Here is a 17,170-nt window from a genome sequence, read left to right on the forward strand (position 1 = left end):
GAGCTAAGAGGGTTGTAGCCCTCTGCAGGTTGTAGCCTGCGTGCTGGTAAAGGACTGCACCAGTACATTGTAAAAGAAGTTCTCATTAAAGAAGAAAGAGACAAATTGCAGCAGGTGGTTTTCACCCACATTGGGTTTCCACCTTATATCATGGTGTTCATGTGTGTGGCTTTTGTGTGATGATCTGTTCTGTTATACTGCACCTGTTTACTGTTAATATGCTTAATAATGTTCTGATGCATTTACTGAAGATAAGATTAACTGAATCATAAGATCTCTGGATATACGCTAGTTGCATTAGACACAGTCGCGTGTACACGCGGGTTCACTTAACTGAAGTCGCGTATATGTTTCTGAGCATTTAAAAAGTTTGATTAATCTGATAATACTGATTCACCCCCCCTCTCAGTATTATTTCCAACACTCTGTACCTGCGCTGGAAGTCAAAAACAATGAAGGCTACCTGCGCTGGGCGAGATTGGCCAAGTGGCACAGTCCTCCTGCAAGGTGTCAATTGCCCAGGAAGCTTCCAAACTGACACTTGGTTCATCAGATTCGCCTTGTGATGAGTAAGAGGTACTTGATCACCATGTGTAACCAAGGATCTCCAAGTGGACTCAAGAACTGAAGATTAACTGAAGAGGGAGAGGACACAAGGCAGCTTCATGTCAGTCTCAAGCTGACTCATCCTTTCTTCTTCTCTCCTATATATAGAGCTCTTCTATGAGGTCTAAGGAGGCTGGAATTTTGTATAAGCAAGGAGGTGCTGTTGGTATACTGCCAGGATTATTGGGTGATTGTTTTACTAGAGGTGAAGAAGAGAGTTCTTGCTGCCGAGGAGGTGCTGCTGGATTGGGGCCAACATCATTGGTTGTAACTTCCTTGGAACCCTGTTACTTTCTATCAATAAAGTTTGCATGTTCTTCTATATACTTGTGTTACATAGATGCTTTTGTGTTTACATGTATATTTGATGCAACCTAATCCATGCTTCAATTATGATTGCTTGTATCTCGTAGTTTGCTCCCTTTTGTTGTGCAGATTCTGTGTGTAGCTGGATCGGCTTGGAGAGTAAAGAGCTGGGAACGGGATACAAAGCGAGAAGGACAAGGATCGACTAAGCGCAAGACACCAGGTTGGTTGATCCTCTTTCTATTCTCTCTGTGCTTTCATAAAGATGAACATGAAAACTTTGTCATTCAGTTGTTGCTAAAGTCTGTCACCTTTAGAAAGGGTTAGTGTCATCCGCATCGGATACTTTTCCCCACAACATTGTAGTCTTGTCCTTGACAAATGAAAGCTTCCCTTGTAGAATGGAAAGTGGAAACAAATACAGAGTAGGCTGGTCCCAACTTAGTAAGGATGGAATAAATAAGGTTACCATCTTCTTTCTTAACTTTAACACCTTCCAAGAGATATCTAAGGGTCTTGAATTTGGACAAGAAATCTTCAATGCAAGAAAAATTATTAGGATCCAAAGTAAGTAGCTCATTTTCAAGTTGATGGGCTCTAATTTCATTTTTAATCCCAAAAACTTTAGCAAGTTTTTCTAATGCTTCATGAGGAGTCTCAAGTCCTCCAATGTGGAATCTAAGATCAGGAGAAATAGACATCCCTATCAAACCACGTGCTTGATCTTGTCTATTTTCCCATTTTGCCGCCTTGTCTTCATCTTTTGGTTTCTTCTCTTGGTTTGTGGCTATTCTGAAGAGACCTTTACTTCTAAGTAAATCTTCCATGTATTCTACCCATTGGAAGTAGTTAGTGCTGTCAAGAATGACTTGGCATGGACTTTCCATTTAAAAAAAAAACTGAAGCTGAAGATGCTGAAAGTAAGTGTTCCAACGGATAGATCTCGAAAAAATAGGCGGTTTTAAAAAAAACAGCTCTGAAAAAGGCTTCCGGATGAAGAAGTTATGGCTTTTTGAAAAAAAATTGTTGACGTTGTCGGCAAAGTGCGCGAATGTGCGGGAATGAAAAAATCCGCCCCCACAAACTGGAGACTTGAACCCAAGACCTCTACTCTCTTAAAATAGCTTTGAACCAATTGATCTATACAAAAAATTTGAGAGAGAGAGAGAGAGAGAGAGAAAGGGGGGGGGGGCCCTTGGTTTGCGTGCTTGCCTTGAGAAAGCTCTTTTTCCCTACAAAACACAAAACACAAAACCCAACACGAATATGCAAAGAAAAACGAACCTTGCGGCTCGAAGTTAGCTTTAGCCAAAAAACTAGAAATTTTAAAAAAAAATCTCAAAGTTAGCTTTAGCCGAAAAACTAAATATTTTTCTCAATGTTTCTGATTTTCCGAGATCACACTAAGGTGCAGGGAGAAGAGCATACGCATGAGAAAAATCCTTCCTTTCTGTTTCTGATTTGCCCAGATCGCACAGAGTCGCAGGGCAAAGAGCATATGTAGAAATGAAAGGTATAGATCCGGTTAAAAAAAAGGCTAAATAAACTGAGACCGAAATAAGCAGAGAGAAAATAACAGTAAACTGCAAAAGAAACATTGTATACCTCCCGATCTGAAAAATGACGCAGCTAGGGCTACCGGAAACCTTTTCACGTGAAACGAAAGGGGTTCCTCACTGGAACAGATGCTCCGAACGCAACAGAGCAGTCCTCTCGGCCCGAAAGTTGTCAGAAATAGCAGATCTAGGGAACGACAGCCGCATGCAGTTCTACCGGCTTCAGATTTGGATCACCAACGGACGCGGCCCTCAAATAGCTCTGATACCATGTAGGAATTTACAGGGTAAGTTCCACAGAAAGAATACCAAAAGGACACCGCTCACAACCAGATCTCAAATCAATACACCAGTATTTTTGACGTGGTTAAAACCCTCAGAGTGCAAGGAGGGAAACAGTCCACGGCCTGTCCCAACGTGGGTACTACAGGCAATTTATTAATCAAAGAATGAAAATTTACATAAGCTTCTCTCATGCACGGATTTCCCGAACAATGACCCTCCATGCGCTTTAAATAGAACTCATGAACCAATCGGGTGTCAAGCCACGGATCAAGTGTCGGTAATACCGAGGTGAGAGTGAACCGTCAGATCACTACATATCGTGACCGTCGGATTGTAAGTTACAAAATGTGCAACGGTAAAGAAACACACTTTACCTAACTCTAACCTAACTCTATACTAGACCAAGTTGAACTTAACTATATCCTATGTGTCGGAATATCCTAACAGGTGATACACATCATATAACGAGCGTATCACATGAAAATAAGCAACGCATAAACCATGACAACTTTGTCATAATATCACCAACATAAATGAACAATACTCATAGATCATAATGGGAGAATGTCTCATATTAACATATGAAAATACCAACCAAGTCAGGGACTTCCACATACCACCCAACCATAGATTGGGCTGAATCAAAACACTCTTTTAGTAAATCACCCCTACACCATATCCCAAGCATGAATGTGGGATCTCATGGAATAAACCAAAAAAATACCAAATTAAGGATTCCAGAGGCCAAACCTGTTAGGCCCCTATACTACTAGTGTAACCCCTTATTGTTATTAGTATAACCCACTTATTATATTGATGTACCCATGTAGTGCCCATATTGTTACTATTATGCCACATAGAAGCCCACCATTGTTACTGTTGTGCCCTACAATATTATTGTTATGTAGGCTTTGATTGTATTGGGACCACTTAGACTCCTATATATAGAAAGGAGGTATTTTCATTTGTATCATCGAAGAATTGTTCATTTATGTAATGTAAAGGAGGTTGCCCCCTCGAAGAGGCTGAATTCTAAGGCGTGGATCTCTCTTTTCTATCTTTTTGTGAGCTGGTTTCATAACATTTGGAATCAGAGCTTTGGATTCTAGGGTTTCGCTGCTCCAAACAGGTCATCGTGGCATTTTCGCTATAACTTTTTTTCTGTGACGTTTCAGAAGTCGCAAAAAAAAACCCATTTGAGAAGAAATCACGCTGAACCTTGGGTCCAAATTTCAGATTTTTTCGCGCGATATTTGCGGAGATATGATCTGAGGAAGTTGGTCTTTTTGCAGACTCTTGAATTACACTCAAAACAGATGACCTAGGGAAAATAGTCATAACTTTCTTTCTGAGCATCAGATTGAAATTTCGTAAGAAGGTACAGAAAGAGGATGGACTGTAGTTTCTGTTTATATATTTTTCAGAGTCAAAGGCAGAAACAGTGACACGTGGAACTTCATACAAGTTCGCTCTACTGAACTAGTCTATAATCAGGTCACTGCGGGAGATTGTGCATAACTTTTTCTTGGAGAATCCAATTTGGATCAGACTTGTGGCACTGGAAAGTGGACACAGAGGGATACTACAGATCACACGTTCAGAACTTAAAGATCTGAAAGTACAGAGTTACAGTCGTTTCAAGGTAGAGCTCCTAAAATCAAGAAAAAGCAAGATGAGGAAGTTTGATGGCAAGGATCCGGTAAATTGGATACTTCAGATGGAGCAATATTTTGATATACATGGTGTACAACTGTTACAAAAGGTATGTATTGCATCTTCATATTTAGAACCAGATCAATTTTTATGGTACAAAGGGCTTTGTTCTCGTAAAAAACTTGTTACGTGGTCAATTTTCACGGAGGAAATGATAGCACATTATGAGGATATAAAGAGCAACACCTTCTTTAGAGCAACACCACAACAATTGGAAAGAGTAAAAGGGCTTTGTGACATAATGGAAAGCAAAATTATGGAAACCAGGAAGCATACCCCTCACAACTATAAAGATGGAAGTGTTGTTTCTCCCAGCCTTCCACAACCTACAAGGGTTACACCACAACAATTGGGAGAAAAAAGAGAAAAAGGGCTTTGTTACAATTGTGATAGCAAATGCACTAAAGGTCATAGGTGTGCTGAGAAGAAATTATTTTACATAGAATATGAAGAGGAGGAAGAAAAGGATCAAGACACATCAAAAGAAGAGGATATATGTCAGGACACCACCCCAGAGAAAGAAGAAATGAATCAGACCATATCTTAAAGCATTGGCAAGAATTACCACTCCTCAAACTCTCAAGATAGAAGGACATATCAAGAAGAAAAAGGTGAAAGAAGTGAAAGATCACATCGAGAAAGAAGAAATGAATCCAACCATATCTTGTAATTCAATGGATGAAATTACCACTCCTCAAACTTTCAAGATAGAAGGACACATCAAGAAGAAAAATGTTCAAGAAGTGAAAGATCACATCGAGCATCAAGAAATGAATCCGACCATATCTTGTAAAGGACTGGAAGAAATTACCACTCCTCAAAAGATAGAAGGACATATCAAGAAGAAAAAGGTTCAAGTAGAGAAAGATCATATCGAGCATCAACAACAAGTTCTCCAACTTTTAAAGGATAACGCCACTTCGGTGCAAAATCAAATGAAACAACAGGTAGATCAACATCGTAGTGAAAAATGTTTTGATGTGAGTGATTGGGTATTTTTACTGCTACATCTCAAGCAAGCTATTTATGAGAAGGAAATGTTGGCAATACTACATGCACTTAAAAAATGGCGACCTTACCGAATGGGAAGACGCTTCAAGGATGAGGATGTGGAAACATTGTTTTGTGCTATTTATATTATCCAACCAAATTGGATAAACGAAGCAACGGATGAATGGAAGAAGAACGAAGAAGTATGGCCACTTATTCAAAAGTTGCAAAAGATCCCAATTCAAGCAATATTGCCAGAAATTGAAGAGGAAGGAAAAATCATATTGGAACCTGGAGCAGTCACAGAAACAAGAACCCGACAGCTACGAAATCAATCAATTTCAGAGTATCTCATCAAGTGGAAGAACTTACCGGCTGAATATTCCACATGGGAGGACAAGAATTTTATATAGAAGCATCAAGAACTACTCAAGCGTTGAGGACAACGCTTTTTGAAGGAGAGGGGCATGTTAGGCCCCTATACTACTAGTGTAACCCCTTATTGTTATTAGTATAACCCACTTATTATATTGATGTACCCATGTAGTGCCCATATTGTTACTATTATGCCACATAGAAGCCCACCATTGTTACTGTTGTGCCCTACAATATTATTGTTATGTAGGCTTTGATTGTATTGGGACCACTTAGACTCCTATATATAGAAAGGAGGTATTTTCATTTGTATCATCAAAGAATTGTTCATTTATGTAATGTAAAGGAGGTTGCCCCCTCGAAGAGGCTGAATTCTAAGGCGTGGATCTCTCTTTTCTATCTTTTTGTGAGCTAGTTTCATAACAAAACCACCTCAACCCTTAGTGATTCCACCTCCATGGCTATACATCACTAACACCAACCAGATTTGTCTCTACCCAAACTTTATAGGGGTTTAGAAACTGGTAACTTAACCCACAACCTTGCAAAGTTCTAGAGCGTTTATCCAACCCGACTCCAGGGATTAGTAACTCAATGCACCAAGTGCTCCAAAGAATTTGTCCCAACCTAGGCTTTAGGACTAGTAACTCAACCCAAGTTTTTCCAGGGTTTCTAGAGAATTTGTTCCAATCCATAACCATAAGGAATTATGAGCACCAACTAGAAAAGAATCAAGTGGAAAAACCCACAACACCATGGGTATCTAGGAAATGGAAAGGCAAAGCTAAAACTATTTTCAACCTTGGAAATTTTCCATGCCAATGACAACACATAACCATACAATCACATGAATATACCATGCATCCATAAATCAACAAGGAAAACACACATGAAACCTGTTAGCTATAAGGAAATCTTGTTGTATTTGTTGATCCATGATGAAAGGTGGTTTTCCCCTTGATTAAAGGAGATTTTGGGGTAAGGAAAAATCCAATTTCATTTAGAAATTTTGATCCTAAGGCCTGTGGGTTATGTGCCCACTCTTTATTCTAAGCGTTAAACAATGCGCTCAGCCTCAAAAACCAAGACCATACAACATATTGGAATACATGGATGCACGGGAAATACATGGAAAACCTGAACCGAAACACTTAAGGATGGACTTCAAAATTATACACCTGCATTTAGAACTCCATTGGATCTGTCCGGGTCCAATGCTTTTCCAATGCTCCGATCGTTCGTTATCTCCGATCTTTGATCGACGCTATATCAGCCTATCGGCAATATCGCTTATTGGTCATCGGCACATCACATTCCCCGAAATCTGATCACCAATAAAATCAGGATTGTTGATCCTATCTCTGATCCCACGATCGTCATTCAATCGCAAAACCTCTATCGCATAATCTCTTCGGGCAGTTTCGATATCGTTCTAATGGGTTTTCTTCGATGCGATATATCGACGATTGCTCAGCGGCATTTCCTAAAACCCAAGGCCTATTCCTTTCTAAACCATATTTGTTGATGTAATGTTGATGCGACTCTCTCCTCAACGATATGATCCTGTCCGTTGATCATATCGATCCAACGGATCCTAAGTATTGACCCATCATTCCTATTTATGTTGGTCTCGTTTTCCTTTGATGGATCTCCGTGTTAAAACACGAATCTACCACATTCGTTTAAGCACACAACACAACAATTAATTATATATCCTTAGATCGCCATCGATCCTATAGTGATCTATGGTCGGTCAACAATCTCGAAACACAAGATTTAACTCATTTATGAAATACACACATAGGTGTACAATATCAACAATGAAACACACTTTTATATTATACATCTACATGCTTCTATTACAGCCTAAGGCATTTTAGCCTTAGGAATAGTTCTCCTTCGATTACATTTTGATCACTCTGTTCTCACAAATTTCTATCTGTCACTCTGTATTCCTCTCCCTATTTATCTCACAACATATATATAGAACACACAGGTTCATCATTATAGAAATATTGGTTCAGATCACTGAAAGGATCCGATCAATCCTCTCCTTGATTTCCTCTCACAAATCACTCAACAATGCATACATGGAAGATAATTACAAATGACAAGTCTTCTAGAGACTCTATTAATTCCATCAAATTAGCTATATTTTAAAGAAATTTTCCCTGGTTTACTCTGATGGTCCACGTCTCCTCCTTCTCCACTTTAAAATTTTCATTTTGATTAAGGGGGTTCAGATGCTCCTGTATCAAACTCCCGAGGCACAAAAATTTATGACCTCCTGGTCATATGCTTCTCCTTATCCCTTAGCAATTCTACCCACTTCTCAGTGGAACTGGCTTCATGATCTTTTGCGAGCTGCAACCAACCTCTGCAGTAACAGTCTTCTCTACTACACGATACCTCACCAAGCTTTCTCTTCTGAGCTTTAGTCTTTGGCATCCTTTTCGTTCTCTCCTTTGGAACTAATTGAGCACTCGCTCTTGGTTGCTGCAAGTCTTCTCACCTTCCGCTACTGCTATCTGCATGAGAGTAAAGACCATAAACTCACCATACTTCAACAACTGTACCTCTTCTCCTTCTACTTGCAAACTCTTCCTCCTTCTCGTAGGAAATCTTCTTCCCTTTCCTTGCTCTGATACCACTTGATGAAAGGAGATTTTAGGGTAGGGAAAAATCCCATTTCATTTACAAATTTTGATCCTGAGACCTGTAGGTTATGAGCCCACTCTTTATCGAAAGCGTTAAGCATTGCACTCAGCCTCTAAACTTGGGACCATACAACATATCGAAATACATGGATGCACAGGAAATACATGGAAAACCTGACCCAAAACACTTAAAGCCAGACTTCAAAATTATACACTTGCAATCGGTGCTATAGCAGCCTATCGATGATATCGCTTATTGGCCATCGGCACATTGCATTCCCTGAAATCCGATCACCGATCAAATTAGGACCGTCGATCCTATCTCCGATCCAATGGTCCTCGTTCAATCGCAAAACCACTATCGCATCATCTCTTTGGCTGGTTCAGATATTGTTCCAATAGGTTTTCTCTGTTGTGATATATCGGCGATTGCTCATCGACATTTCTTGAATCCTGAGGCCCATCACTTTGTAAACCATTTTTGCTGATGCGATATTGATGCAACTCTGCCCTCAGCGATATGATCATGTCTGTTGATCATATCGATCCAATATATCCTATGTATTGACCCATCCATTCCTCTTTAGCTTGGTCTCGTTTTCCTTTGATGGATCTTTGCATTAACACATGAATCTGCCACATTCATTTAAGTACGTGACTGTTGTGGGGAAAAATTCCTATGCAGGATGATCCTATCCACCTAAGGTGTGACAGTGCCTTAGCAACAAACAGAGACAACTATTCTAGTATTCTTCCTTTATGAAATAAGAATGAAGAGAGATGGATAGACTAACCGGTGTCTTCCGTTTGTCCCTCGATCCGGTTTCTCTTCTCTTTGAGAGTTCCTAGCTACTTTCCTTCTCGCTCGCCCAGCTTCAACAGGTTCCTACAAGATCACAAGAAGGGAACACTACACAAAGACATAGATTCATATTCATAACTAGTTCAGGATTAGAAATAAACCAAATACACTAATGCAATCATACATCAAAGACACATCAACATATAAGAGAAACCAAGATAGCTTTATTGATGAATAACAAGGTTCAGGAGGAGATACAACCAAGAGAGTTCCAATCCAGCATCTACCTCCCAGCAAATGAAATTCCTATCTTCACCTCCCTTCAAAGCATTAAGCACCCAATGATTCCAATCTCAAACCAACAGCAATTCTTTGCACTAACAAAATTCCAGCCCCCTAGATCTCATGGAGGAGAGATCTATATATAGATGTTTGGAGAGAGGATGAGTCAGCTTGAGATCTGACTAGTGTCCTCTCTCTCTGTCAGTTCTTGCTTCCACTTGGAGACTAGGAGCCTCTTACTCATCACTTAGTCGAACTCAGCAAGGCAAGTGTCATGGAGGAAGATTCTAGAAGCTTCCACAGTCTTTACACCTCGCACAAAAGACCCTGCCATTTGTCATTTCCCGCTCAGCGCACCCTGGTAGTGCTTCTACCTGCGTTGCAATGCAACCAGCCAGTGTAACCTCTGCATTTCAACGCAGGCAGCTAGTGGAGCCTCTGAATTGATCCTGAATTGACTTGTTTTTGAGCAGTTTCTGGTGGAGAACTTCTGTGAATTGCTGTGGTTTGTTGGCCTTGTTCCTCTAGGGGTAGGAAAAACATGTTTAGGGTCTTTGGATCCCTTGGATTATGGACATTTCATGCTTATAGCTGTAAGGCACAAAAATGTCTATAACAGTTGCCCCCTAAAGTATGAGGCCGTTTATCGGGTGAAATGCTTTATTAGGAGGATCCGAAGTTCTTTCAATGCTGGGAGGAGACCTGTAATACAATACAATACAATACATTATTTTCATACTTTTTTCATGATCTAGCTGAGGCGGGCATTCCCATGCTCAGCTTTATAAATTCATTTTCATGTACATATAACAGACAATCGTCTGATGATAGACTGATGATTCTGAAAGAGCCATCATCCTTTTGGTAGGATGATTATCTATGCTGCAAAGCTGTACATTTCCATGTCTTTATTTTTCTGAATATATATCGCAGCCCGGATGGATGAAACTAGATCCGGGGTCTTCAATCTCGTCCGATCTTCACTCTAAGTACAAGTCGATCCATGTGAGAATTGCTCTGAAGTCGAACATGGAAAGACATCGCTTGATTACTAGTCATTGATGTAGACTGTTAACAAGCACGAGAGGAATCACCGATAATGAAGATGACCCTCAAGGTACTGTAGTACAATTCACGTGGTGTGAATAGAGGACTTGGCGTTGAACACCACGCAAAATCTTTCGGTCGAAGGTCATTGATGTATACATGTCGCCGGAAGTGAGAAACTTGCCATTGAGGCATGCAAGCTTCAAAGTACTGAAGGGGGTGTTCCTAGATCAACTTCTTGGATAATGAGCTGATGTCGACAAGAAGCGATCCGTCAAAGGAGGGCCTTAATGAATCCCACATCGATGACACGGAACGGAGCTAATGATTTTGATGGAGGTGAAAACGATCTGATGACATATGATTCAGGGTGGCGGTCATGAAACAGTATAATGTATGGTAGTGGATGGGACACAGGTGACTTCTCTGAATGACTTCTCTTGAACATATGGCGACACTGATGCGATGGATCGGTAGCATTACCCCAAATATGGATGGTATGGCGAGACCATGGTGATGTGACCAGTGAATGAAACAACCCAACCCGATTGTGGTACGGAGGAAAAGTGTCATGTTCAAGAGCGACTTGCTACCATCAAAGTTTTCTTGAGTTTTTCCCAATTTTTCCCCAGTCATTGCTGACCAGTACCTCTTTATTTTTGTCAATCTTAAGGAGGATAACATATGCTTGTTCTATAACTTGCCCTTCGGGCAAGCCCATCACTATGTTTTAACGAGCCTAGCGATAGTGAAACTCGTTCTCGTCTAAAGACAAGTTTGTCGCTATTTAAATCATTTAACGAGTCTAACGACAAGGATAACTCGGTCCTTTTCATTTTTAGAGAGTCTGAAAAGGTACATAAAGTTAACTCCAAAATTCCTTTTTCGTCATCTAATCCCTTAAGTACGAAAAAGTATAAAACAATACAGAAGGGATGAATTTTCGATCTCTTTAACGAGCCTAATAAAACAAGCGCTCGATCTTTTTGTGCAATAATCCCTCAGGTCCAAAAAGATTAAAATCTAGAGGAGGGATAGCTCTTCCGGTCACTTTAACGAGCTGGAAGGCCAAAACTCGGCAATCTTTTCATATTTTACGAGTCAGATGAAAAGAGCTTAAAGAAGACTCATCTTTTGAGGAACGAGTGATAAAAAAGGGGTAGCAGCTAATTCCAGGGAAGGATTGGAATTTCCAAATCACGGCAATGTCACAAGGATGGCTAGTGAAATCACTCTTCGCAGCTGTTCCTCAAAATGGGTAAACAATCATATGGAGGTGAATGATCGGCCAATGGAAAAGTGGAGGTGATGGGCAAACACGACCAAGGCTTTAATGGCTGATGTCGCTACATTCACGGTGGTTATTTACCGGGATAGTTCATTTTTTAACGAGCTTAAACGCGGGTGGAAACATTTGCTTGATCTTATGTTTATTTTTTAACGAGCATGAACTATGCGCTAAAACTGCTCGGATCTTGCGTTTATTTTTTAACGAGCATGCACTGTGTGCTAAAACTGCTCGATCATGGTCTTGTTTTTTATTTTTTACCATAAATAGCTTTGTTCTTTCAATAGATAGTACTGTATCTTCGATTGCTCCATAAAACGAGTTAGAAATAAACAACATTTGCTTGAAAATGAGATTGAAACACTAATATTTTACTTTGAACTACGTGAAAAGCAATTAAAAAGTGTTTTTACCTCTCATTTTACCATTTCATTTGCATTTGGTTTGTTGGAGCTTTGGAGGTGCCTCTTCCCCTTCGATTTTCATCAGCTGATTTCGGGAGATTCTGTGGACGATTCTCGGCACCGTCTGGACCAGGTAGGAGCTAAACCCGAGCTCTTTCATTTCATGGTTTCCTTTTTGCATTCTGTGCCTCTTTTCCTATTTTTCTAAGCCCCTGGGGTTTCATGAGCTCGTTTTTCTATCAACGCACCTTGTGCCTAACGAAACCTGCGCTGAATGTCAGCCAGTATGAAGGCAGTTTTACATTCAATGCAGGTGAACCACTCCTGCAGGTGTGTTGGGCGAAAAAGAGGAACTTGTTGCACAGTTTTTGATGAAATTTTTTCCTGTTTTGCATCAAAATCAGGTACTTACTCCTTCTCTTGTTTGTTTTGCAGGGATCTTTGAGAAAAATGACCCTTACATGGCGTGAACGAGAGCATGAATAAGAGGACATGATTTCCCTACATGATCCGGTTACCGTGAACGTGTTGAGGAACTATGGCTTGCTGAAGTTCTTCCGCATCTGTAGCATGAGACAGCAGATCAACCTACTGCAATATTTGCTCGATGCTTGGGATCCCGACCACCAAGTTTTTCAGATTAGGGGTAATTCCATCCCCTTGATAGTGGTGGACATCTATTTCTTGACTGGTTTGTCGAGGCGAGGTGCCCCCATCTCTTTGTCAGGTTCGGTCCGGGGGAGCGATTCTGTGAGAGATTATGTCCGCCAGTATTGTAGGGAAGGATCTCAGCCGAGTAAGGATGGCAAGATCGTCATCCACGATGTCACCGACAGGCCCCTCAGGGCTATCTTGTTTACTTTTGGTAGGATGGCCGGTAGCGCTTCTCTTCATGTAGCCAACAGGTCCTATATGCAGCATGCCTTGGAATGCCTCCAACCGAAATTGTTCAACTGGTGTGATGCGGTACTTCTGGTGATGAAAGAACAGCTGACCAAGGTAAAGACCAGAAGATTGAAGAACTTTGGGTTCGGTTCTATTTTGACCGCCTTTGCCTTGGAGAAGATACCACTGATGCAGCCTCAGTACATTGCACTTGACTTGCCTACTCCTACTGAACCACATATGTAGAGATGGGTTGAGCACATGTCTAGGCATGCCAGCCAGTCTCAGATTTCGTTTTCTGTTACCTTCTTCAGGTGGTTCGAGCGTCAGGAGATGGCTTATGCCGAGTATCCATATGCTGGTATGGATTTCCGGGGTGACCCAGATTTAGTACTGCCTGCTGGCGAGCAGTGGAGTGCTATTGGTAAAATCTCTGACCATATCACTGTTTATTGTTTTTGCTTATAATGTTCTTGTGCTTTATTCTATCAAGACTTTAATCAAACTCATGTGTAAATGCAGATGTTGGTCCTGTCGTCCCAGTAGCCCACCCGAGAGTTCCAGCTGTCGCCCCAGCAGGAAAGGCTGCCGGGAGAGTTATTCTTCGCGATCTTGATGTGGCTGAGACTCTTTCAGCTGTGCAGGAGCAGGTCGAGAGCCTTACTCTCGGTATTCCAGATGTGAGGATTGATGAGTTGCCGTTGCAGCTACAGCGGCATACTACTGGTGTGCCCAGACGATGGACTCGTCTCTTGCGCATGATTGCACAGGCCGTGACTTGCTATCACGAGCATCATTAGACTAGGGTGCCCCCTAGCATTTTGAGTTTTTGGGTCATATGACTGATTTTGTCTTGGTTACAGAACATTATATGTAAACCTTAAACAGCTATATATATTTTTGATTTTCGGAGTTTTATTTTGGTTTTATGTGATCCATATGTGAAACATTGATGATGTTTTTATTTTTATCAATTTTGCAAATGTCTATCTAACACATAGTTTGCTAATGAGTCAGTTAATGTGTTTAAGTTTCTGGAAATATGTTGATATTGAATAAGATCAAATTGTCTTTCCAAAATCTTAACCCTTAGGAACATGCGATAAATAGTTGGATTTCGGACAGAGTAGATACCAGTGAGTTGCAGTATTATGAGTTGTGAGTCTAGCCTGACGATTAGCTGGCGTATGCCATGGGTGATGGCATCAGAGAGTAGTTCTATCAACGCGCTATACTCAGCGATGTTATTCGTTGATTGACCAATACATACACCTCTGAAACTTACTAACTCGCCACTTGGATCAAAAATGGCCCAGGCTGCGGAGGATAGGTTCCGCGAACTACGACTCGCTCCGTCGGCATATCCAACACACGATTCCAATGGATTTGACATCTGCAATAAATGTAAAAAGTGGATTACTTAACCAAAATAAACACTTTAGCGAAAACAAAAATGTAACAAAAGCATACAGGTTACTATTAGGCATAGTAACGCTTGAGGTACAACCCGTTACGAGGTTGCGCCAGTGGAATTCCGTCATAATCCATTAACTCGTATGCTCCTTTTGCTAATACCCTTTTAACAGTATAGGGGCCCATCCATAAAGACTTAAATCTACCAGCTCCCAATTTATCGGATTCTTGGTCGTAAAGCAAGACCAAATCACCTTCTGAGAAGACACGGGGTTTGACATTCTTGTCGAACTGCGCCTTGACCCGTTTCTTATGGGTTTCGTTAGCCAATGCGGTGTCACGACGGGTTTCATCCAATTGGATTAACTCCAAGAAATGAGCCTCTTCTTCTGAAGTTCCGGGGAGGAGATCAATTGCGAGTTTAAGAGACGAGATTTCACACTGGATTGGTAAGATTGCATCCGGGCCATACACCAGTTGAAAAGGTGTGAATCCAGTTTCATTCCTTACCGATGTTCGGTAGGCCCACAAAGCTGAGTACAGGATTAGGTGCCATCTTCTTTTGTGAACCCCAATCATCCTTTGTAGCATGCCCTTCAAGACTTTGTTGATTGCTTCAACTTGCCCGTTAGCTTGCGGATAATATTGGGTAGAGCTGTCGTGAGACAACCCTAGTTTGGCAGCTAATTCGACCATCATGTGATTGCGAAAATACGATCCATGATCTGTAACTATGGCCTGTGGTACGCCGAATCTGGCGACTACATGATTGAAAAAGAATAAGGCAGCTGTTTCACCAGTATTATCTAATGTAGGCATCGCCTCGACCCATTTGGTAAAATAGTCAACCACGACTATGATATACCCATGCCCCCCGGTCGAGGTGGGGTTACATGTCATGAAATCGATGCCCCATTTGGCGAAAGGCCCTACAGCTACTATTGGCTGTAGCGGAGCGGGAGGTCTTCTGGTTTTGCTATCAAAAATCTGACAAGCATGGCAACTTCTGACTGCGGTTATGCAATCTTTGAACATGGTTGGCCAGAAGTATCCTGCTCGTAAGATTTTTTGTGTTGTAGCATATCTAGATTGATGCCCCCCACAGGCGCCTGAATGACACTCATTCAGGGCTTTTTCGGCTTCCTCATGGGTGAGGCACCTTCTCAGAACCGTATCGACACCACGACGGTAAAGTGTATCACCGACGATCATGTAGTCTTTTGCTTGGTATCGAATATGTTTTTGTTCTCAGTGGGAGGTGTTTGGCCAAAATTTTTGGGTTTGTAGATAAACGATTATATCTCCATACCACTCATTGCTTGTGGAAATCAGAAACAAACTTTCGTCCACGATTGATTCTTGGGATGTTTCATCGTTGGACGATGATGGGAGATCGCATAATAATTCTGCGAAAACCAAAGCTTTCTTTGATTTGGATTTTACAAATTCCAGATCAAATTCTTGAAGGATCGCTATCCATTTTGAATATTTGCCCCCCAGCAACTGTCGCGACAATATATAAGTCATGGGGTTGCAATCTGATAGAACGGTAGTTTTCCGAAAGAGGACATAATGTCGAAATCTTTGTATCGCTTGAACAGCAACAAGTGCTAGCTTTTCAACTTAAGAATATTTGCTTTCTGTATCATTTAAGTTTTTACTTAAATAATATATAGGATGTTCAATTCCATCGACTTCTTGAACTAAAACCATTGCAATGGTCGTATCCGTTGCAGCCAGATACAGGTTAAAGTCTCTTTGATAGTCCGGGGCATACATTAATGATGCTTTTACTAGAGAATCTTTCAGAGCGTCAAAGGAAGCTTGCGCCACCTGATCCCAGACAAAAGGTACATCCTTTTTCAAAAGACGAGTATAACCTTTAGCAAGTTCTGCGTAATTTGGAATGAACCTCCTCAGAAAGTTTGCTTTCCCTTGGAGTTTCTGAATCTGAAGCAAATTTGAAGGTGGAGGCAAATTTATTATTGCCTAAACCTTACAGGGGTCGAGACGAATCCCGTCCTTGGAGACTACAAAGCCAAGTAAACGACCAAAACTGACGCAAAATACACATTTGTGTGGATTGAGTCGTATCTTGTAATGTCGGCAACGTAGAAATATCGCTCTTAAATGCTGCTGATGATCAGTCCGCTTTCGCGAGTGAGCCAGAAGGTCGTCGAGGTATGGTTGAACGATGTTCTTGATGTCATGGAAGGCATAATTCATTGCCCTCTAAAACGTCGCCCCAGCGTTCTTTAAACCAAAGGGTAATTTTCGATATGCGAATGTGCCCCACGGACAAATAAATGCAGTCTTTGACTGGTCCTGTGGGCGGATATTTATTTGATTATACTCGGAGAATCCATCCATAAATGAAAAGATTTCACATCCGGCGCATTCATCAATTATCTAGTCGATGAAGGGTGTAGGGTAGTTGTCTTTTGGACAATCTTGATTTACATCCCTATAATCGACACACACTCTAATTGTTCCTTGTTTTTTCATAACAGGGACAATATTCGATACCCAATCGGTTAGGGGAACTGGGTAGATGAAACCAG

Source organism: Pinus tabuliformis, chromosome 7 (assembly GCF_031772625.1).
Source record: "Pinus tabuliformis cultivar Carrire ecotype Pingquan chromosome 7, CPIR1, whole genome shotgun sequence".
In the NCBI taxonomy this organism is placed as follows: Eukaryota; Viridiplantae; Streptophyta; class Pinopsida; order Pinales; family Pinaceae; genus Pinus; species Pinus tabuliformis.